General features: G+C 44.0%; 1 long non-coding RNA gene across 9 annotated transcripts; it reads left to right on the top strand.

Annotated features, from left to right (window-relative positions):
• The first annotated feature begins 2148 nt into the window (after window positions 1–2148).
• LOC128406626 (uncharacterized) lies at window positions 2149–22671 on the top strand. Of its 9 annotated transcripts, XR_008328550.1 has the most exons (4): window positions 2149–2273; window positions 2444–2568; window positions 20304–20372; window positions 21860–22671. It is a non-coding gene; the product is annotated as an uncharacterized LOC128406626 (long non-coding RNA). The 9 variants fall into 9 exon arrangements; XR_008328554.1 differs by lacking the exons at window positions 2149–2273; window positions 2444–2568 and adding an exon at window positions 2726–2819 and having other exon boundaries at window positions 21860–22668; XR_008328549.1 differs by lacking the exons at window positions 2149–2273; window positions 2444–2568 and adding an exon at window positions 3918–3977 and having other exon boundaries at window positions 21860–22667.
• Window positions 22672–23821: the final 1150 nt, after the last annotated feature.

The raw sequence follows: 23821 nt of genomic DNA, 5'->3' as shown, positions 1-23821 counted from the left end.
TCCATTACCAGCATATCCTGTGCATTCCCCCCAGGCTGGGAGCAGAATCCAGCAGCACTTATTCCTGGCCGGCAAGAATTTAAATAAAAAGATATACATGAGGGAGAGAGGCGATTCTGAAGAAAGGTAATTAAAGCTCAAAGTTTGCCCACAGCAAACGAAGTAGGGCTGTGCAATCAAGTGGCAGTTGGAAACATCTGATGTCCCACAGTTATTTTGCCCCATTTAGAACCATCCGTTCAAAAGACTAAATGCCACGCTGTCAGGGGATTCCCTGGAAAGCACTCACACTGTAATGGAGAGGTACAATCACTCTGCTCCTGTAGACGGAGTAGGAAGCAATGTACATGAAATATACTCGGAGTCCTGTAATGATTTCATGCTCTTTATTGCAGCTTGTAAACAGTGATTTTAATTCCCCCCCCCCAAACCTCAGGCTTTTATATACATTATTTACACAATGAGTTCCATCTGATTGGCTAATTCTGCTTCCCTCCTGGAGCCTGATTGGTCTTTTCCTGCAGGCCAATCAGTTGTTGCATTCTAGGATCCTACTTGCCTATTGTTCTTGGATCCAAGCTTAGCACAGTGGTACCTATGGATGCGAACAGGATCCGTTCCAGAGCCCCGTTCGCATCCAGAAGCGAACGCAACCTGCGTCTGCGCATCTGCACGTGTCGCGATTCGGCGCTTCCGCGCATGCACATGATGTCATTTTGAGTGTCTGCGCATGCACAAGTGGTGAAACCCAGAAGTAACGCGCTCCGTTACTTCCGAGTCGTTGCAGAACGCAACCCGAAAATATTCATCCCGAAGCTACTTCAACCTGAGGTATGGCTGTACATAACAGTACACTTGCCCCAGAACTCAGAGGGCCAACCCATGACTAAAGCAGCTGGTTCATCATGGCCCACATCCCTGGCTTGAACTCACTGCCTCAGCTGCCAACCCAGACACCGGCGCCATCTTGAAACCAAAGACGCTGGGCTAACTGCTTGCTGCTCCCCCCCCTTGCTCAGGCCACTTCAGCCCCCCTTGTGACCATGTGACCTCACTGCTTGCCTCCCCACCCCCATCCCATTCAGGCCACTTTGGCCATCATTCTACCCTTGGGGATTTCCTTTGCTCGGTGTGTGGACCTCTTGGACAAAGCAGGGTAAAAAAAGAGCGCCAGAACTGCGCTCCAGGGATTCCAGCGGGGTGGGGAGGGAGCCATGGCCCTACAAATCCTGATGCTGCTGGCGGACAGGCAGCAGGGAATTAAAGAGCTGCTGGCAGTATCATCGTGGCCAAGCAGATGCAGGCACAATGAAAGGGAAGCAGTTGCAACAATAAAATTGTTGTTGCACACTACACAAGCAGTGAGAAACTCCAAGGGGTGCCAGCTGGCTCTTGGGTGCTTGGGAATCTTCTGCACCCAAAACAATGCAGGATTGACCTCCCCACATATTTGATAATGCATGGGGAGGTCAATTCAGCTTTCTGCAGGGCTTCGGTGTTCAAAGAAAAGCTCCCAATGGGAGATCTTTCTTGCCCATTTGAACCAGGCACGGTTGCCTCCTATGTGTGAAAATATGAGGAATGTTTATTCTGAGGAAAATCCTGCCCTTTGCAATTTTTATCATAGATAGGTAGGTAGGTAGATGCTTGATTAACTAGGGGCACGTTTATCATTTATCAAGTTTTAACACTGATTAATCTGACTGGACTGATTGACTAGACATTGCAGGGCAGAGTCACAATACTCAAAATCCCAAAGGCTGTCACATAAATTACGTAGCAAAATGGATTTCCTTTGGGTTTCCTGAGCCTAGGACCCAAATCACAGGTTCAAATGACGAAAGGGGATTTCGGCTGAACGTTAGGAAGACTTTCCTGATAGTAGGAGCTGGGGGACTGTGGAACAGACTGCCTCAAAAAGTTATGGATTCTTATTGGGGTTTTTTTTTAAGGCTTTTAATAAGTAGGTGGATGGCTGTCTATCAGGGATGTTGTAGGAGCCGGTTTTCTGCACCAGGAGGGGCTTGGCTGGATGACCTTTTAGATCACTTCCAACTTCACTTATTCTCCATGGCCCTGCTTTCAGGGGAACACTTTAAAATGTAGCTACATGTAGAAAAAACTTTAAAGTAGGGCTGACTGCTTTAGAAACAAAAGGTTCACGTGCTGGCTGTTTAATCTGGATTTATTAATTTGCTGTGCAGTTTTCATGCTCGTGTTTGCATCCCTGGTTTTGTACATCAAACAGTTGTTTACAATACATGAGCCATGAGGTGATTAAAGACTCTTGTAAATAAATCAAGAGACAGAGCTATTGTCTCAAGCCTTAAGCTGCTTCCACAGAGACACTTACAATCTGTTTTTAAATTTAGCATGCTCTATTATGACATCACACTGATCCAAATTATGCACATCCTAATATTTCATGTTTATGTGCCCTTAGGAATGTCACATCTACCATTTTATAGGCTGAAAAGAAAAATGAAGATTAAAGTACATAAAAAGGAACAAGGACTATTGCGAGGAAGGCAACTATTGAACGGACCGTTCTGAAGAGCAGTAAGAGAGGTAATTAAATGCTGCAGGGAGCCCCAATACTGCCTGTCTCTGAAGCAAAAAATACTCAACATGGAAGCAAGCATGAGAAGTTAATTAAGCCAAGTCAGGGAAAGGTGCTAATTACCCCCAATAACAAGCTGCAAACACACAGCTCTCTTAATTGGGAAAAGAATTACTCATAACACAAAATGCACGACTCAATTATTGCAGGACACTGCACTGTGTGCTAATGATGCCGGGCCCAGTATGGAAAAGAGAAGGTTAGATTTGTTCTGGTTTTCTAAATGAGTGTTTGGGGAAGTGGGGTGGGGTGGGGGTGATGCCATACACAGTGCTTAGGTTCCTGAAGCATTGGTAGCCATTTTACTAGATCCAAGAAGGCTGCTGTCTGGGGCAAGGAAGGGGAAACTGTCCTAAGGAGTTGACCTGGCACAAATGGTGTTGCCATCACTACATTTTACTGCAGTGGGGGAGTCCAGTGACCGCTCAGCATACAATGAAATAAAATGTGGGTGGTTTTGTGGGGTGTGGATCACCTTGTCACCAATGTTTGCAGTGGCAACACCAACCACCATCTACTGCAGAGCTTTCATGACACATTAGTGTGTCAGCTGCAGTGTGTAGCTACATCGTGCAAACACTCCCCACGCTCCTCCCGGGGCGGGAAAGGGGTTCGTTTAACCTCCGTTTTGCTAGTAAAACTGAATTACTGTGTCACAAAATGACGCATGTCTAAAAAGTTGTGTCACCGACATGAAATGTGTTGAAAGCACTGATCTACACAGTCGGCTGGTGAGTGAAGGGGCTCCTTGTGTTTACTGATGCATATGTGTACAACTTCACATCAGAGAACGCTTACAGGTGTTGCATACCCTCCTAACATGTTGAATTCCAAAACTGGGACTCATGTCTTTCTGTCCGTGCTCCTGCACAAGTCACATGACCCATGTGAGATAATAGAGCCCAAAAGGCACACTTTTGGGGGGGCATGCTCTCACTGCCCAAAAACATTTGTTTTGGAGCGCTGCATGAGACTGCGGCTCTGAAAAGTGCTTTTTTGGGGTGGGTGGGAAAGATCTCGGTGCAAAATCATGGCGTCCCAAATGGCTGCTGTGCTCTCAAAGGAAAAAACTTGGATATCCTGCTTTTTCCAGGACACTTGCAGGCTATGGGACTGGTATGCACATAGCTTTGCAAGCGAACCGAATGCTTAGTGCGCAGCTGTAGCCACTGTTATGTATTGGGTTTAGCACATTTTATGTTACAAGGCGCGTTCTAACCAATTGTAGAAACGTTGGTAGACAAACGTTCTAATGGCAAGCGCATGCTCTTTCAACTGCTGTCAACTGTCAACTCACGGTCAGTTCATGCTTGGCATTATTATCGTGTTGTCCAGTCAGTTTGGTTCTTGTGTTCCTGTGAGTGAACTGTTGGCACTGACAAATGTTGACTAAACTTAGTTGAGGAACTTATACTGCCTTCGGCTTCTGACTTTTTCTGAACATTTAACAGCCACAATGTGAATCATATGTATTTATGGTACTCCGAACCCTCAAATGTCTCAGAAACCTGGAAATGAAGGTTGCTGGTTAGTGAGGCAAAACCAGGTTCCCCCAATCATGAGCTTATCTGGGCCAGGGGCTAGGGTTTAAATGGGGGGTTTAAACCCTGGTCTCCCAGACACTTAACACAGCACTCTAACCACTATGTCACACTGTTTTTTATACTGGATTATTAAAGCCGAAGGCAGCTTCCCAGTGTTGCAATGCTCAAATGATACAACCTACTATCCGTAAACCTGTCCAACCTGGTGATCTCCAGAGGCTTTTCCCTGGAAGGTACATTCACACAGCTGAAGCAAGTGGTGACTCGTTTTGAGTGTAATATGCTTTTCAGCTCTGATATGTTCTCCTCAGAGAGGCTTGCATGGCACCAAATCTTACGTTATTGCCAATGTGGTGTAGCAATTAAGAGTGTTGAGCTGTGGTTGTGTACACATTACTGTTAACTCCAGTGTGCTCCCACCACTGGTGTTTGAAGTGAGATACACATGACATTAGCCAACCATCCAGATGTTGAGATATGCTGCTACTTGTTGTGTTTCCCTTCATAGCAGCTTCCATTCGCTATGATAATATAATATAAGCTGTGGTAAAGTAGAAGCCAGATAGCTTGGCTGGTTAGAGCGTGGTGCTGATAACGCCAAGGTTGCAGTTTCAATTCCCCATAATGGACAGCTGCATATTCCTGCATTTCAGGGGGTTAGATTAGATGGTCCTCAGTGTCCCTTCCAATTCCATGATTCTATGAGGTGTGTAACATTTCAAATCAGCCATCGCGCATGCTCAGCTTCAGTGAATTGCAGTTCAGAATGGGGAAACAATGCAAGTAATGGCCATCAATTGAAGACATGCATACTCCCCTCTACCCCCAGGCAAAACAAAAATGGACTTGAAACAAAAGCAACCTCACTGTGTTTCAGGCCATATAATGTGCAGATAACCTAAAGACCGGGGAAACCTGAGCTCAAATCGCCACCAAGCTTTCTGAGTGACCAGTTACTCTCAACCTACGGTACTCTTCCTCAGAGGGTTGTTGTGAAGAAAAAACAGGAGGAAAAAAGACCCATATATGTCATCCTAATCTAACTGGAGACAAGATGAGGTAAACTCCAGAGCTGTTTAATGCTGTTGGATTATTTTACACGCAGGCACACAAAACCATAAGGCAGACACTGCTGTTTTTCACCATTATTTTACTAGTGTTATATCCGTTTACTGTTTTAACAATGAGGTAGAGTAAGTCACCCTGGAAGTTTTCTTTTCGGGGTGTCAAGTTTTCGAAACAAGCAAGCAAACAAATAAAATCCTCCTGCGCAGTCAACATGCCCTGAGGTGCCTCATCCGGGTTCCCAACTTGCCCTTGTGGGTTGCTCCCTGTGAGGCCCCTTGCCTTCCCCACTCCCCACCCCAAAACAGCACACACACCAGAAAAGGTAGTCAGCTGTCCCTTGACTTTTTGGGTTCTTGAACAGTCTCCCTCTCACTCTCTCGCACACCCTGCAAGCCACTTGCCCTTCAAAAACCTGCTGGGAAAAAGGAGGGAATCTTTAGTTAAAGGAGGAGGAATGTGCTCCTGATTCCCTTTCACTGCCTTCGCTTGGTTGAGGTTAATGAGATAATTACTCACACGTTGCCAGCTTGTCAGGCCCCAACAACGCCAAGTTCCCAAGTTCGCCAATTATGAAAGCTGAGCTTATGTCACACTATTTTAATTCTACCCCTCTTGCTTCGATGCCCTTACACACAAACACAAAACACACAAACTCCTTTTGTCATGCAGATGAGGCCATTTCTTTCCCACAGTTGGGGCAGGGAAGCGGGGAGAGCATCTGAGGGAATAAATTAATGATCACTGGGTTGGGGTTAGTTATCGTTAATGTCTTGAGGTTTTCTCTGTGCCTTCCTTTCACGGTGGCCAGCTAACTGTGTGATTCAATTATGATCTTCGACCCCATGAAAGGCGGCCTCCCCAGCTCACTTGCCACCCAGGATCAGAAAGGTTTGCTTCCGCGCCTGGGAATGCTGTGCCATTTTGTCATTTTCCTCACCTCCCCAATACACAGGTGAAGACAAAAGTCTTTGAGGGAACTAGGGTTGCCAAGTCTCCAGGTCTGAAATGTATACCCTCCAACATTTCTCCGATTAAAATAGGGACGTCCCATTCCATAAGGATAATTTTACTATTTATACTCCACACATCTTACTGGGTTGCACCAACATATATAAAAACATAATAAAACGTTAACCTTTTTTGTAATAAAACTTCCTATTAAAGTCAAAGAGTTCAGAGAAGCAGAGAAGGGGGTGCTGGATACTGACCCCCCCAATGCCGCTTCCGTTGGAAAAGGGGTGTGGTTTAAGCAGCCTGATCACCCCGTCCCTTCCCATTGTGCCCTGCCCCTTTCCCTACAAGGGTTCAGGTGAATGCAAAATGCCTTGGGGCGCAGCAATCTTTGGGGTGGGCCTGGGGGGAGGATGCAATGCTAGCGGGACGATGGAGGGGGAGATAGCTGGCAGGGAAGCTGCTGGACCACTCCCCCGAAAAATGAAGGGAGGTGGGTGTGCAGCTGAGGTCCCTCCCCCATTTAGAGTATTCCGAATAGCAATATGGATGCTATAAACACATGCAGAAATACAAGCGTTTCATAAATTTCAGCTGAGTTTCCTGAATTTCAGGGGGTTGGACAACCTATTTCTGAATAGGTTTAATTGGGTTTGGTGCTTTCTCTCTGCATGTCATTCCTTGAACACCTTCCTGTGCGAAAATAAGGCTTGCTTTCATTGCTCTGTTCATTTGTACATTTGACTAGTGTTGTGTGGAGGGAAATGCAACCACTGGGCTGAAAAATGTCCCCCTCCTGCCCTCCTGTGTTTGAAATTCTAGAATAAGAAACTGCTTCTTTCCCCTCAGTCGCTATGTCTGTGTGTGACATCACAGGAGACCATACATAGGGCTGGGGAAACTAGGCCTCAAGGGCAGGGCGGCACTTGTTAATAAAGAAATGATGACTGAGGAGCCCCCTCCCTTGTGACGCGTGGGGCATGTGGACTCCATGGCACCCTCAGAAACCTTCAGCACCCACCATGGCCCCCTGACCCATTTTTAAAAAGTTTTCCCAAAATCTGTTAGTTTTTACAGTGCTGCAAGCCTGTTTGTTTTGGCAGTTGAGGGATTGGTATTATTTATTTATTTTGCCCTTTGTGAGAGATCAATAAACTGGTTCCTTTGACTTAAGGTCTCTGGATCCTTTTAAATAAAGTTATCTGGACAAAATGAGTGAATTAGGAAACCTTTTTATTATACACACTTGCAAGTGGGGTAACCCAAGATCAGGCATAGCTTCATCAGGAAAAACACATAAAGTCGCTTGTCCGGCCGCAAGTCATGAAGGGGCGTGCCAGTTTACAGAAGTATCGCGTCCGCCTCATTAACATTCCACTTCCCTTGTTAATCATAATACAATACAATACAATACAATACAATACAATACAATACAATACAATACAATACAAATACCTTTATTGGCATTTCAAGTTAAGACATTTCAAAATGGCATGAGATACAAAGTCTTACTTCTTCCTGTTTCCACCTCCCTTCATTTTTTTTTGGGGGGGGAGGGTCGCTTTCCCTCCCCCACCTGCCCAGCAGCTTCCCTGCCTGCTATCTCCCCCTCCATCATCCCACTGGCATTGCATCCTCCCCTCCCCCAAAGATTGCTGCACCCCAAGGCGATTTGCACTCACTTGAACCCTTGCAGGGAAAGGGGCAGGGCACAATGGGAAGGGGCGGGGCGACCGGGCTATTTAAACCATGCCCCTTTTCCAATGGAAGCGGCATGGGGTATCCAGCAGTCAGTATCCAGCACCCCCTTCTCTGCTTCTCTTGAACTCTTTGACTTTAAGCAAATTGTGCAATCAATTTTAAGATTTCCTGGATGATTTAAGCATATGAGTTGTGCGGATGGCTTCTGGAAGATCTAAACCACTTCATCTTGTGCAGCTTGTAGAGGGATTGCTCTTCAGAAATCTGGGTGCTCCTTTTTCAGCTTGCCATAGTCCGCATTCACCGCATAGAACTGGAAGAAAGAAGCACAGCTCTTAGGATGACAATCGTTATCTCCTGCTTGGACTACTGCCATGCGCTCTACGTGGAGCTACCTTTGAAGGTGATTTGGAAACTACAACTAATCCAGAATGCAGCACTGGACTGGTGACTGGGAGTGGCCACCGGGACCATATAGCACCAATCCAAAAGGCTCCCAGTACATTTCCGAGCACAATTCAAAGTGTTGGTGCTGACCTTCAAAGCCCTAAACGGCCTCGGCCCAGAATACCTGAAGGAGCGTCTCCATCCCCATCATTCTGCCCAGACACTGAGGTCCAGCTCCGAGGGCCATCTGGCAGTTGCCTCACTGCGAGAAGTGAGTTTACAGGGAACCAGGCAGAGGGCCTTCTCGGTAGTGGCACCCTCCCTGTGGAACACGCCTCCCCCCATCAGATGTCAAGGAGATAAAGAACTACAGAACTTTTAGAAGATACTTGAAGGCAGCCTGTATCAGGTAGTTTTTTATGTTTGACATTATTTTTTATATTTGCTGGAAGCTGCGCATAGTAGCTGGGGATAAGTAATAAAATATCATTATTATTAATTTAACTAAGAGAAAAGTTATGAACTAAGCACATGAACAAGATATAGCGTGTGCACCATTTCATATTGTACTGGAAAACCTTAGGTCAGTGTTAACTGGTAGGCAGGGTCTTGGGGGGAAATTCCCCTTTGATCTGACTTACGACTTCAGCACTGCCACTACAGAGTGACAGTGTCATCATAATTTCACCATGGCAACCAGCTGCTTCATTTCTACTTAATTGAAAGGCAGGTCATTGAGTATTTATTTCATTTATTTATTTTTGTATATAATATTTATTAAGTTTTCCATTTTAATAATCCAAAAAGAACCACATTAAAACATTCCAAATTACAATACAATAAAAAAGCCAAATATAAATGCCAAATTATATATCTTTGGGTGGCTTCCCAAGCTCTGAATTTCGCAGAGTGCTAATAATCTAATATCACATTGCATTTCTTAATTAGTCAATAAACTATTCCGATGTTAATTCTTCACTTAATTTTCATGTTTTGCTTCTTCTTACAAAGATGTACTCCTTGCTGTCTGCCTCTTGTCACGTTTCTCTGCCTGGCTGGGACAAAAAGAGCAATCTAGAGCAGGCATGTCCAAAGTCCATTTCGGGGGCCTAATCCGGCCCGTGTGGCAGTTTATTTCCTGAGGTAAAATCCTAAAAAAACCTCAACGACTTCAATCCTAAAAAAAGGTTAACAACTTTGGTTGGCCGTTTGGTCGGCCTTCACTTAATCAGATCTGGCCCTTTTTGAAAAAGTTTGGACACCACATAATATCTCATGGTAGGCTGCTATCGAACTCTGTAGGGTCCCAGCGTAGCAAATGTTGTCACACAAAGCTAGCACTTGACCGAATTGTACTCAAAGTGAGGGGCACCTCCTGCAGTCCGCCCCCTACATTTGTTCCACTTCTGAATGCCCTACCCCCCCAAAAAAAATCTGAGTCAGGACCTAACTCAGAGCCAATCAAAATGTCACAAAATGCTAAGCAAGAAATTGAGTCCTCCTCAACACTTCATCAGAGCAAAGAAGAGTAGAGGGAGGAGGCGGGGGAGGGAGAAAAAGCTGGAAGAGTGACAGAGAAGCTATGGTGTCTGCCTTTAGCTGATGTTAGAAAAGTCTGCATACACACTACAGTGGTACCTTGGGTTACATATGCTTCAGGTTACAGACGCTTCAGGTTACAGACTCCGCCAGCCCAGAAATAGTACCTCGGGATAAGAACTTTGCTTCAGGATGAGAACAGAAATCGTGCAGTGGTGGCGCAGTGGCAGCCGGAGGCCCCATTAGCTAAAGTGGTGCTTCAGGTTAAGAACAGTTTCAGGTTAAGAACGGACCTCCGGAACGAATTAAGTTCTTAACCCGAGGTACTATTTCTGGGCTGGCGGAGTCTGTAACCTGAAGTGCCTGTAACCTTAAAGCACATTATTTCCCTCAAAAACAAATCTGAACACTATTGCTTGTTAAGTGTTGCTAGGATTTGAAACTCTATAAAGGGCGAGCTGCAGTGTCCAGAATTATTTGAGGGAAAGAATCTATATATTGCCCAGCTATGGATTTTTGCAGAATCTTTTAAGGGTAAAGGGTAAAGGGACCCCTGACCGTTAGGTCCAGTCGTGGCCGACTCTGGGGTTGCGGCGCTCATCTCGCTTTATTGGTCAAGGGAGCCGGTGTACAGCTTCTGGGTAATGTGGCCAGCATGACTAAGCCGCTTCTGGCAAACCAGAGCAGTGCACAGAAACACTGTTTACCTTCCCGCTGGAGCAGTACCTATTTATCTACTTGCACTGTGTGCTTTTGAACTGCTAGGTTGGCAGAGTCTTTTACCATCTTCTTATGTTCCAACATATCTAACTTCTCTCCCCCCCACCCCCACAGCTGCTCCCTGCTTCCTCTTTTTGTCCTTTATCTGAATTCTTCTTGTTTGCAGGAGGGGTTATAAGTGGTTCACTTATATGTTATAGTTACTGTTTGCTGCTAAATAGGTAGTTAAAGCTATTATTAGGGATGGGAGGGGGGTCATTACTGAAAGAAATTGGTGTGTGGGTGTGGGTGTGTTAAGGACTGGTGTTATTTTCCTGTTTTTGAGGGGAAGCTAAGAAAGACGTTGTAAACCATAAACCCTCTCAGCAACCGTCTGTGGCTCACAAGGTTATATAATAACCTCAACCACCTGCCAGGGTGAAAACTCAAAACTCTTCCTCAACCCATCGGAACCTGAAGGAAACCTCTGTTAACAGTGACATGCAAACACATCTGTGAGATTTAACAAGACAGTAAAATACGCTAACAGATCAGGGGGAGATGATGGGTTGTCTGTCAGCATTAGCCTCACCAAGCGAATAATATTGTTTGGCTGACTCTTCTCCAAATTGCGGTACGGAAAAGCTGTTGGAATTGTGTTTGCTGTTGTCCTCTGTTGTGCAGGCCCCTCCGGAAGTTAAGGCCTTTGGGGGGATGACTGAGGTGGGCTGCACTGCCCACTTTTGCTTCTGGCACTGTCCACCACCAGCATGCCAGAAGAGTATGTGGACTCTGACTGGAAAAGCCCTGCCCGATGCCTGCCCTAAACTATATGAAGTTTCAGTTAATATTTTAACAGGTCAGCTTACTTGCTAGGGAAGAATAATGGGAATTTTATGGTGATAGTCATATATCCTTTATATTAAAAGACTCAATATTTTCTCAACATTTCTTTATATAATAATTTCCACGTTTTATGTGTACTTTCACATAAACACTTCTGGAGAACAAGCTGAATCTAGCAGGAGGTTAAATGCTTATTTCTGTGTTATTTGCTCCCAGAAGACACAAAAATAGCATGCAAGCCCATTAACCCAGAAAACCGCATACAGTATATATATTTTTGCACTGTATTTTCACGTGCTGAAATTTGGTACAGTATTCCAGCACACAGTTCCTTCCCACGAATTAAAATTTAGTGTGATTTGATGGCACAGTATATCAACTGAAAAGTCAAAGTTCCATCATTCAACAGGAACTACATTCTGGAAGGAAAGTTAGAATTTGGGATAGGAGCACTAGCAGTATATTCAGGAAAACTATCACAATAATAATAGAATCATGGAATCTCACATTCTCAAACCTTTATTGGCATATATGAATCACAAAATTGTAGAGTTGGAAGATACTACAGGGGCTATCTAGTCCAACCCCCTGTAATGCAGGAATCTTTTGCTGAATGTGGGGCTTGAACCCACAACTCTGAGTCTCATGCTCTACCAGCTGAGCTATTCTAGATTGCTACGTCTGAATGCACCCCTTATGCAATCAAAATGGCACCATCCGTGATACATCCATAGCAGCAGGCTATGAGGACTACCATGGGTTGGAGACGTACCACACACAAAATATTTGAGTTCGGGGAGACCCAGTGGGGTGGGGTGGGGACCAGAACAGCTGGATGAGAACCAAGCATGCTTGGTAGGCATTGAATGATGCACCTTGGGGGAAGGAAATTGAAAACTGGTAGTGGTGATGGTGGAATGGAATGTCCCGAAAAAGAGCATGGCTATTGGCCTGGAATTCTGAACATGAGCGCTCCTCCACACCACCACATTTTGCTGTAGTTCTCACTTACACATTTCTTCTTCCAGAAATATATGAGTTGGGCAAGTGGGAGGTGCCTCCCGCCACTCCAGAAATCATACTTGCTGCACAGCGAGTGCTCATATTACTGCTGGATATGCAGGGTGGGCACTTAATGAAATTGTGCCCTCTGATGTCAGGGCAAGGCAGAATGGAGCCTCAGAGCCTCAAAGGAAAGCCAGTGTTTCATTCAAGAAAATAGTATACAAGCAGCGAGTGCACAGGCATGGCTGCACTCAGTTGTGACATTGCCAAGACTTGCCCTTGGGGCCCCCTGCTTCCTCCTCCTCCAGGTATCTCCCAAGCTGGAATAAACTCTGGTGGGGAGAACCCCCCCCCCATAGGCTTCTTGAGCTTTCTGTTCAGCTACATGCAAAGTCCTGTGGGACCTTGGAGTCAAATGGAGAAGGCAGCTTACTACAGTGGGACTAGGCAGCTGCTGCAAAGCTGTTGCAGCTTCTGTCCCCATCTCCTCTCTTTCAGGTCTCCCTCTGCACTATTTGCTGCCCTAGAAGGGCTTTCTGCCTCTGCCTCTTCTCTTTCCTTTGAGCCTGTCACCTCTTCCGCCTCCCAGCCTCCCTCCCCCTCTGACCTGTCTTCAGAATCCCACCACCCTGACAGTGGCGGACCTTCATGCTCCGGCACCGGGGAGTGGAGAGCAGGCAGGTGTGCATCCTGGGGGCGTGGCGTGCTGCCCACAGGGATGTGACGCATGTCCTGTGGGTGTAGCATGCCGTCTGTGGGGCCATGGTGCCCAGCGCGCAGGAGGGGAGCCGCAATGGCACCCCACCGGGATCGCGCTGTGGGGGGTGGGGTGCTCCCCCCCCACCCCTCTTCCTCCGCCAGTGCACCCTGATCCTGGCTGTGAGCCTTCCACCTCTGCTGCTACCCTAGGGTGTTCTTCAGCCTCCCACTACATCCAGGCGGCCCCTGACATCTGGCTACAGCTGGCAGCTGCTCTCCAAGGTCTCAGGCAGGAGGCCTTTCCAGTCCTGCCTGGACATTTTGCATGCAAAGAATGTGCTCTGCTACTCCACTACAACCATTCCCTCATGTTTTGTCCTGAAAGGGGTGGGGATTCGAACCAGCAACTCTAGAAGCATGCCAGTGTGTTTGTGCCTGCTTTAGCGGACAGCACCACAGAATTCTCTGGAGGGGTGGGGGTTGAGTCTGCTTAATTGAACATGCTGTTTCTGGGTCCCAGGTTCTAGTTCCATCACTTAGAATTTATAAAAATTAACTCCTTAGTCACTTCTATAACATCCAGCAGCCTCTGAGCTGGCTTTGAGTGCCTAAAAGCATCAGCAGGGAGGCACAGCAAATTTACCACAAATACAATTTTGTACCCAAGAGGAAGCTGCCAGGCACAGAATTGAAAACTAGGTCAGCTGAGTGTCTTCTGGCCTGTTGCTGCAAGGTTGGAGACCTGTATTTGATATCCTCCATTAACTTGAATCTTGGCCAATTTGCAACATGTTCATGTGAGGTTTCCTTCCTGAAATGTCTAGGAACAAAGGTGCCCTCTTTTCACTGAGCATCAACCTGCTGGAACCTATGGTTCAACTGCTGACTTTGGTGAAAGGAAAATTGGAAAGATTAACAAGCCACTTTTTGCTGCTGTAAAACCTAATAGTGAGCAATGAATATGCTTAGGCCCTGCACCAATTTCTGACAAAACTTTCAATGAATAATTTTAATACACATGCATTACAATTTTTTTTAAAAAAATTATTTGATGCAAGTATAAAAACATAGGAAAGGAAATCTTCCTTTGGAAGAGATAAACTGAAGTTTATCTTTTTTTTTTATAAAATTTTTATTAGTTTTTCAACATATATTATAAGACATTACAAACACAATACACAAACAAACAAACATATAAACATGTATAATTTCATAATTTTCTTTTTCTTATACCCAATTTCAATGACTTCCCCATGCCTCCCTTTTCTGCATCCCTGTTTTAAACTTTTTCAGCAACCCCTGATCTAAATTACTTATAATTCCCTTTCTTTAACCTTTTTTTTCACTTATCCAATCATTTATCGCTGCAAATCTGCTATGCTTTACCCATAACATTTTAACACTCACTAATTTTACAACAATTTTTAAGATAAAATTTAAATTTCTTCCAGTCTTCTTCCACCGTCTCTTTCCCTTGGTCACGGATTCTGCCCGTCATCTCCGCCAGTCCCATATAGTCGATCACCTTCGTCTGCCACTCTTCCAGCGTGAGTAGTTCTTGTGTCTTCCAATACTTTGCTAAGAGGACTCTTGCTGCTGTTGTAGCATACATAAAAAACATCCTATCTTTCTTTGACACCAATTGGCCTACCATGCCCAGGAGAAAAGCCTCTGGTTTCTTATGAAAGGTACACTTAAGCACCTTCTTAATTTCATTATAGATCATTTCCCAGAAGGCCTTAATCCTTGGGCACGTCCACCAAAGGTGATAGAAAGTACCTTCAGATTCATTACACTTCCAACATTTATTATTGGGCAAATGGTAGATTTTTGCAAGCTTGACTGGGGTCATGTACCACCTATAAATCATTTTCATAATATTCTCTCTTAGGGCATTACATGCTGTAAACTTCATTCCGGTGGTCCATAACTGTTCCCAGTCAGCAAACATAATGTCATGTCCGATATCCTGTGCCCATTTAATCATAGCTGATTTAACCGTTTCATCCTGTGTATTCCATTTCAACAGCAAGTTGTACATTCTTGACAGATTCTTAGTATTGGGTTCTGTCAGAGGCTCAGGAGCAGAAGAGCAGGGGAGAGAGCAAATAGAGAGCAGAGGAGAAGAATCAGAGGGGAGCGTAGGGGAATATGACAGTGGCCCGAGAGATTCCATGAGCTTCTCCAGCGAATCAGAAGATTCCCAGAAGGGGGCGCCTATGGTAAGGGCGAGGGGGGTCCCAGGGGGGACGCTCCATAAACAAGGGACCAGCAGGGACTCCCAAGGGAGCAGCGGAGGATCAGGACCAGTTCCCCCACCAGAGCACAGTGGGGGGAAAGAGTCACATGAGTCAGGACCAGCTTCTCCTCCAGCGGGGAGAGAAGATGAGTCAGGGGTAACCACGCCCCCATCGGGAAGTGGGGAAACGGAGGGAAGGCCAGGTCCAGCTAGCCTCCCTGAAAGAGGGAGCAGTGACACAAGTGTAACGGTCAGAAGGAAAGTGGGAGGCTGCGCGCGCGCGCCAAGTTCAAATGTGGAGGAGCGCGGGACAGCAGAAAACCCGGATTGGGAGCCAGGTCCTAAAGCCCAAAGGAGGGAGGGGGAAGAGTCAGGGGACTCAGCGTCAGAGGAGTCTAGGAGGGCTGAGACTCCGACTAGCAGGAGGGCCCAGAGAAAGAAGGAACAGAGGAAGAGGTAGAGTAAAGCTAGAATCTTAAACTGGTGTCAGGGGGGAGGAGATTCAGATGGAACTTCGACGGTCTAAGGTATAGACGTAGCGTTGCGCGCTGCGCGTCTGGAAATGAAACTGAACTTCAATAAAGACTTTTTTACTTGAGGAAGAAGCAGCGTTGGTCTTGTGTGAGCTGGGACCTTGGGCAGCGCTGACAGGTTCTAACAATTCTGTTTCTAACTTTGACTTTTCCACCTGGAAGCCAATTTTCCTGTCCTGTTTAAATACTTCATTTATCTGGTAATAATGAAGCCAGTCCCTTACTTTAAACTTCAATTTCTCATAACTCTGTAATTTCACATTTCCACCTTCTTGTTCTATAATTTCCCAATATTTTGGCCATTTAGATTCCATATTAAGTTTTTTCACTTCCTTAGCCTCCATTGGTGACAACCACCTAGGGGTTTTATTTTCCAACAAATCTTTATACCGAATCCAAACATTATATAGTGCTTTCCTAACAATATGGTTTTTAAAACCTTTGTGAATTCTTACCTTGTCATACCATATATATGCATGCCAACCAAACCTATTATTGAACCCTTCCAAGTCCAAAATGTCTGTGTTCTCAAGAAGTAGCCAGTCTTTCAGCCAGCAGAAAGCCGCTGCTTCATAGTACAATTTTAAGTCCGGCAGGGCAAACCCCCCTCTTTCTTTTGCATCAGTTAATATCTTAAATTTTATTCTGGGCTTTTTGCCCTGCCAGACAAATCTAGATATATCTTTCTGCCACTTCTTGAAACAGTCCATCTTGTCCACAATCTGCAATGTTTGAAACAAAAACAGCATTCTTGGCAAAACATTCATCTTAATAACCGCAATTCTGCCTAACAAGGAAAGTCTCAGATTAGACCATATTTCTAAATCTTTCTTAATTTCTGTCCAACATTTCTCATAATTATCTTTAAATAAGTTCACATTCTTAGGTGTTAAATTAACCCCCAGATATTTCACTTTATTTGCTACCATTAATCCAGTTTCACTCTGAAACTTCTCTCTTTCCACAACTGTTAGATTTTTCCCCAATACCTTTGTTTTTTGTTTGTTTAGCTTAAAACCTGCTACTCGACCAAAAACTTGTATTATCTCCAAGGCTCTTTTGGTACTAGTGTCTGGCTCTTGCAAAGTTAGTACTAAATCATCTGCGAACGCTCTCAACTTATATTGTTTAGCTCCGACCTGAATCCCTTTAACCAGCTGGTCCCCTCTAATCATATTTAATAACACCTCCAGAACAGATATGAAAAGTAATGGGGATATTGGGCACCCCTGTTGTGTCCCTTTTTCAATAGCAATTTCTTCAGTAACCACGTTATTTACAATTAGTTTTGCTTTTTGTTCAGAATAGATTGCACCTATACCATTCTCAAAACCTTGGCCTACCCCCATTCCTTTGAGATTCTTTTTCATAAAACTCCAAGAGATATTGTCAAAGGCTTTCTCAGCGTCCACAAATATTAATACTGCCTTAGTATTAATATTGTTTTCGAGTAACTCCATAATGTCTATTATATTTCTCACATTGTCAGATAAATGTCTTCCTGGGAGAAAGCCAGCCTGGTCTTTATGAATCTCACCCACCAAAACCCTCTTCAGTCTTTTTGCCAAAATGTCTGCAAAAAATTTTGTAATCCACATTGAGCAATGATATAGGGCGGTAGTTCTTAATCTGGTTCTTTTCAGTCTCAGATTTTGGTATAAGTGTAATATATGCTTCTTTCCACGATTCAGGTGCCTTCTTCCCCTCTAAAATTTCATTGCAGACTTCCTTAAACGGTTGAATCAACCAATCTTTCAAAGCTTTGTAGTATCTGGAAGTCAGGCCATCTGGTCCTGGAGATTTTCCCAATTTCATGTTTTGAATGGCTCCCTCTATTTCTTGCTCAGTTATTTTCTGGTTTAAAATCACTTTACTTTGTTCAGATATTTTTTGTAATCCATATTTTTTAAGAAATTCTTCTATCTCTTTTTCATCCACCGGCCCTTGTGCATAAAGTTTATCTTAGCTATGGTTAATGTAAAGCAGGAAAGCTTTGCAAATTGTGATTTGAAATTAGCTTGTTTCCCCCAACCATCATTAAGATCAACCACATTTTGTCCAGCTTGTTTAAATTACATGGCAAGGTGAGGCGAATAAAAAGTGGAAGCAAAAGCTTCCAAACTTTGCATAATGCTAAACTATGTTTTAGGATAGGAATGTCAGAGATATTCATTAAGTTTACATTAATGCATGAAGTTGGGGTTTTCCAGTGCCCTGAAGTCTGCCATGGAATGCTCTGATTTGCTCCACCATTTTCTAGGATAAATTATTATGCTTGGTTTCTGTTTTGTTTTGAACAAAGCAGCATGTGATCCTGGTAATGTCTCCATTGTTGCAACTTCCAACTGGAAGCACATATTTCTTGACAATGATGTCAGTGCAGTTCTCTTATAGCCCCTTCAATAAAAACCTAACCAATATGTTATACTTTGATACAGCTCTGGTCACTAGTAAGGGTCCTTTATTTCCTTTTCTTGCCTTCTTTCCCCCCACAGATTTGTTCTATGCACCTGACTATATGAGTCCCCCATGAAGTCCTCAGACATAGTTCTTAGGGGCTGACTGGAAACGCAGCAGAATTATTGAGTGAGCAGTGACTGAACCTCTTTACCGTGCTGATAATAGGCCAATTTACAAAGCGGAAAACATCTGTTCCATTGATAATGGGATGTTTGCCCAGCTACATTACAGGTGCATGGCTGAATATGTTGACTTTGCAGCTAATGGACATTTTGCAAAGCATTTTGCATTTACATGTTGAGTTCCAGAGCTAGTTGTAGTGACCCAGAAATCCCCAGTCTAGATTAAACCCGCTACCTCTTGTTTGTCAGCAAGGGGAAGAATTTTAATTCCCCCAGGGATGCCATACCTTTTGAAGATGTTATGTGGACTTCTTATTAAATTGAGGATACTGAGGCATGGGAAGGAGTAGCTGACCATGCTTCATGGGGGCGGAAGGAATGAGTTTGTCGACAAGGAAATAGATAATTCTCTTGTGTGAGCATCGTGCAGCGAGAGTTGCTTTTGAACTATCGAAGGACGTCTGCAATGAGTGTGTATGTCTATCTCCTTATTTCTCTTGGAAGGAATATTGGCAGTTCTGTAGTGGAGGGGAAATGTGGGGGAGAGAATAACTCCAGGCCTTTATTATCTTCTTACTTCTTCTGCGTAATCACAAGGATAACTGACAAAAACCACCTTGCTCTGGTAAATGAATGGCTTTCAAGTTTTGCTATTGTTTGTAAGAGATTAGCATAGAGCATGGGTTGCCACGCCTTTTAGGCCAGAGTACATAGAATGGGTGCCATGCAGTGCTATTTTTCTAGAAAAAGTGGTTCCGGAATTCACCATGAACGTCTCCCTTGTTCTCTTATGCTGGCAGTCTCCAGCATGATTACAACCAAAGAAGCCCTATGGCTCTGTGTGTGTGTTCCCCTTATTTTGGATATTTTTTTCCCTATTAGATATTTTGAGAAGAATTGTATATTTCTGCAGCCTTGTCCTGCATCTTAAGTGGGGAGGGTTAGCACTTATTAGCCAGCCTCATCCCCTCTTTGGTTTGCGAGGCTGAAGCAAGTACTTCCATGTCTTTTGAAGTCTTCTTCCGCTGTGTTTAAAAGAAGAAGCAAAAAAACTCATATTCTCTGACAGCTGAGTTTCAGTCTGAAGGACAATCTTATCCAGCTTCTTTAGCCCTTTCTCAATGGATTTAGCTTTGTAGATCCCTTATCATCTTCTTAGCATCCTTTTCAGTTTGTCAGCATCCCTCTTGAATTTGATGCTCAGGTGAGATCAGAGGAATCCAAGTACAGTCTTGGCTTTGGTGGGCATTCTCGAGTTCTTTCAGTCCCCATTCAAAAGGCTGCTGGGAAGGGTTTATGATCCAAACATCAGACAGGACCCCATTCCTTCTTTCCATTTTGAAAACGGCCAGCGTCGCTCCTCCCATCTGTCCTGGCTGTTATCTACTCCACCTTTGATCTCCTCTGTTTGGTTCTCCCTCTTTGTTCTCGGGGGGGGGAGGGGGGAGTGCGTGCGCGCTTTCCTTGCTAGTAAAGCAGTCACAAAATTGCAGTGTTAACAGAGCAGTTTTACAAACACAGAATATTGTTTGCACAATACCACAAGCACCACAAGCAGTGAAAAATTCCAGGAGTTGTCACCTGATGAAGTTAGGTTTCCTGTGGAAGGAGATCACTGGAGGCTTATTGTCTCTTTGTGATATTTGCGTATTTGAACGAATATACAGCTTAAGCTTTGATGGAGAGACACACAGCTTGAAATTCCAGCAGATAGCCAAAGCCCACTGCTCCCACAGCAGGGGCCCTTCTAGACTACTATATTTCAATGGGTGTATTCTGCAAAGTGTCACTGATGTAATAATAGTGCATCAGTGGTGGGTTTATTCTGAACTGTCCACATGTCGTTCTGCTTTATTAATTATTCTCCTATGTTTTTCTGCATTATTGCAGTTTGGAGAGGTACTCTTGCACACCTCAGAACATTTGCGGCATAAAATGTTTCAGGATTTCAGCAGGAAGGTAGGGAATTTCTGCTGTATAACTTTCAGTGTCTCGTTTTTTCCATTTTTTAAAAAAAGTGTGAATTTTGGTAAGTTTATCATTAAATGGGAACTGAATCAAACTTCCCTAACTCCCCACCAAGGATCTAATTAGCCCTGTCTACGTCTAGCCTCATTCTGCTCTATGTGCCAAGTCTGGACCTGCTTTACCTGTTGGAAGTTCACCTGCCTGAATATGACTCTAATGCATCTGCTGCTAGGTCACTTAGTCAAGAGATGCTGCAAACGTAGCTCACTTTCCTAAAAGCTCAGAGCTAGCTGGGTAAGGAGAGGCCAACTAGGTTATACTACCTCGTCTTGTAGCCCTGTTGGAAGGTAACAATCATTTTGTTCTTTAAGTGTGAGAGAGCAGGTTTAGATTTGGCCATTTGCCAGAGAAACCTGGGCTCAAATTCCTGCTCTGGCTTGGCTGCTGGAAGATCTTGAGCCAGCCATTGTTTCTCAACCTGACCTACTTCTGCAGTATGGTGTTGTAGATTTATTACATTTAAATCCCACCTTTCTTCCATGGAACTCAAGGGTTTCCCAGGCAATCTCCCATCTGGACACCAACCAGATAAATTCAAGCCAGCCAGCTTAACACTCTCCAGATCTAGTAATAAAGGCTGAATGAAGATCTTGGGGATTTTCAAGCATATGCAGGAGATCTCAGAATTATGGAACAGCTGCAAGAGATTCCCAGTAGACCCCCAGGTCACATCCAGAAATGTCTGGCAGGAGCAAAATGCCCAGCACCCTCAACACTATTTAAAATTGTTTTAATTCATTCACACACTTCTTTCCTTCTACCAAGGAATTCATAATGGTGTTCATGAGTTTCCCACGTACTCTCCTACCCAGGCACTGAGCAGACCAAACCTGCTTAGCTTTGGCAAAGCTACTTGTATCGTACGTCTCCAAAGTGTACAGACCGTACCATGGGATGAAGTGGGTCAATGGCATGTATCTCTTCCTGTGTCCCTTGGTCAAATGGCAGGATACTAATGTGATAAATAGAGCAAATGCATTGTAAAATTGCTTATCTGAGTGCGGCTTAGAATTGGTCAAAGCCCAGCAGCAAAGTATGCCAAGCTTGAAAGGGCAATGCTCATAATTGGGGAAACAGTGCTCTTAGCTGCTGCAAGAAAGCTCAAAAATTGCATTTGTCAAGGGCTGGAAAAGCACTGAATAAACACACATTGGAGTTTATTAAAAAGCCAAGACTGTTCACTGCCGCTATCCACATGGTAACAAAAGCTAGGGTGGGTAGGTGGGGGCACATTCTCCCTATGCCCAATGGAGATCAAGAGAGCTCAGGGCAGACAAAATGAAAGGAAGAATGGTCAAAATGTTGAAGCAGCACATAGAGGAACCTGGCTGCAGAAATGTAATTACTTGTATGTGAAACTTATTTCTTTTGGTTTCTTTCTTTCTTTATATAAAATTGTATTGCTTTTTTATGTATAGATATAACAACAATACATCAACAAAAGGAACAAGAAATAGAGCTCCCATTCCTGCCCATCTTCTTCAGCAACTGTTTGGACATTTCATGCTGTTTCTTCAGTCCACAGAGCAGCTCCATTAGTCCCACAAAATATCCAGTCATGTCAGGTCAATTCTGTCTTGAAAGACTCATGGATAGCTGGCAGCCTTCTGACACCAGCCTGTATATTTATATAAACTAATAAAGCAAAACTGCATTTCGCCAAAACCAGCATAACTGTCCTGATTTCGCAATGCCCGCTTCTCACTTTCCTTTACTCTTTCATAATTCTAGGGAAAGTGGTGCCATCGCACAGTAATGTTTTGCCGTCACCATTCTTGCCACTACTAATAAAAAAAAAGGTTATTAAATCTGTCTTCACACATACCCTCCAACATTTCTCTGATGAAAATAGGGACGTCCCATTCCATAAGGATAATTTTACTATTTATACCCCACACATCTTACTGGGTTGCCTCAGCCACTCTGGGCAGCTTCCAACATACATAAAAACATAATAAAACATTAAACATTTAAAAAATCCTTCCCTTTGGAGCATTGCCTTCAGACGGCTCAGGGGTCAGATAATTCCATACCCTCCAACATTTCTCCAATGAAAATAGGGATACTGTCCTTGGAAAATATGGACACTTGGAGGGTCTTTCTCACTAACCGTCAGGTGAGGGAGGGGACCATTCCAGCACAGAACAGCTTCCTTTGTTATACTAACAACCCATACATAGGCATTAACTCATGAAGAAGCTTGCCTAGCTAGTTCAACAATGGAGACCTCCTTTAGGTTTTAACCCCTGTTGGATCCCAGACCCCAAGAATTACAAAGGACTCAGGCATCATGCAGGCACCCCTCAGCCCCTCTAAAAAACCCTCCTCACAATATAAATGCCCCAACATTTCTAGATAAAAAGCACCCTCTGGAGACTGCAAATTTTATTTTATTTGTTTATATGCAGCTTGATCAAAAGACTATCTCTAAGCAGTTCACTGAAATCATTTTAAAAAGTTCATTTAAAAATAGCAATAAAAATAGCTATTAAAAACAGTAGACATGATATCAAAATATAGCTATAATTCAAGTCGTGGCTGTTTTAATGGCAAACTGGAGTAGAAATGGAGTGCATAACATTTCTTATACACTTATGGTCACTTATAAGAAAAGAAACATAATTTTCTACTTTTACCAGTCTCTTAATTGCTGCTCAGTATCTGCAGTCGATAACCTTGGATCATACAGATAATTTGAATTCCTGTCATCTTCTGTTTAAATTCTTCATTGATTTCCTTAAAGACACATTTCTAGTCTCTATATTATGGTGCGTTTTCTTGTTTCTTAAATAATATATTCAACTGATTTATCTAACAAAATTGAATATCTGGGTAGGCTCACCTAATCAAGAATTTTTTAAGCTGGTGGCATAGAGGAGTCATGGAGGGAGGATTAAGAGGTGCTTAATCATTTTTCTCCCTGTCACTTTTCTGATCAAAATATAACACAAGCTGCTCTCCTGAGATACAGGGCTAGGTAAGGTATCTAGTGCAATACTCAGGGGTGGGGGAAGGCAGCTGGAAGCAGAAAACGGGTATTGGGGAAAGAGTTAATAGTGAAACTGAGCCGAATAGAATCGTAGAATCGTAGACCTAGAAGGGACCCCAAGAGTCATCTAGTCCAACCCCCTGCAATGTGGGGGTGGAGATCTCAGATAAAGCATCTGGAACAGATGGCCAGACAATCTGCTTTAGACAAATGCAGCCATGCTTGCTCCTTTGTTCTCCCAGGATGGATCCAAAGTGACCTCTTAACTTGAGGTCTGAGAGAGAAGTGTGAGGAGGAGTGGGGGAGAGTTGTAAGGAGGCTACAACCTAAGAGGCACCTGTCTAACTTTAAAGATGCCTTTAAAGTCAGCAAAGAGGCCAAAGGTACAGGG

The sequence above is a fragment of the Podarcis raffonei genome, chromosome Z, assembly GCF_027172205.1.
Source record: "Podarcis raffonei isolate rPodRaf1 chromosome Z, rPodRaf1.pri, whole genome shotgun sequence".
NCBI lineage: Eukaryota > Metazoa > Chordata > Lepidosauria > Squamata > Lacertidae > Podarcis > Podarcis raffonei.
This window is presented reverse-complemented; position numbering and strand designations above follow the sequence as displayed.